This window comes from Tupaia chinensis, unplaced genomic scaffold, assembly GCF_000334495.1.
Source record: "Tupaia chinensis unplaced genomic scaffold, TupChi_1.0 Scaffold148234_1, whole genome shotgun sequence".
NCBI classification, from domain to species: domain Eukaryota; kingdom Metazoa; phylum Chordata; class Mammalia; order Scandentia; family Tupaiidae; genus Tupaia; species Tupaia belangeri.
In genome coordinates, this window is record NW_006208084.1 from 907,400 (window position 1) to 907,903 (window position 504).

Genomic DNA, 504 nt, shown 5'->3' on the forward strand with positions numbered 1-504 from the left:
AAAGACACACAAATGGAGCTGGGCAGGAGGCTAGACTGGCTAGTGTCATCACCGGCTCTAGCTGGCTAGGGCTTTCACAGGTGTCACTTCATGGAGTCAGCCTACGAGGCTCGTTTTACAGACATAGAGTGTGTGGAGTGCGTGCTGTCCCCACAGGTCTGGCACCCTTCTCCCTCTCTGTAAAGGCAGCCAAGGGCTTCCCTGGAAGGGGCCACTGTTCCCCTGCTCCATGTGATCCTGATGACTGCCACAGAGGCAGTCTGACTCTTAGAGAGAATGAGTGGAGGTGATAGGTTTATCGATGGTGGCACTCTGGGGACACAGTATAGGAGTTTCTTTGTTACTTTAAAAAGAATTATTTAACTTTATTTATTTATTTATTTATTTATTTATTTATTTATTTTAATTTGACTAGAGAGGGACAGAATAAGAGAAAGAGAGAGAGAGAGAAAGAGAAAGAGAGAGAGAAAGCCACCAGGTTCGGGACTTGAACCGTGGTCAGCC

At 46.4% G+C, this 504-nt stretch overlaps 1 protein-coding gene across 3 annotated transcripts in view; it reads right to left on the reverse strand.

Annotated features, from left to right (window-relative positions):
• Positions 1-504, reverse strand: part of TOM1 (target of myb1 membrane trafficking protein) — a 43,539-nt gene that overhangs the window by 19,716 nt on the left and 23,319 nt on the right. The gene's annotated exons all lie outside the window — the stretch shown is intronic.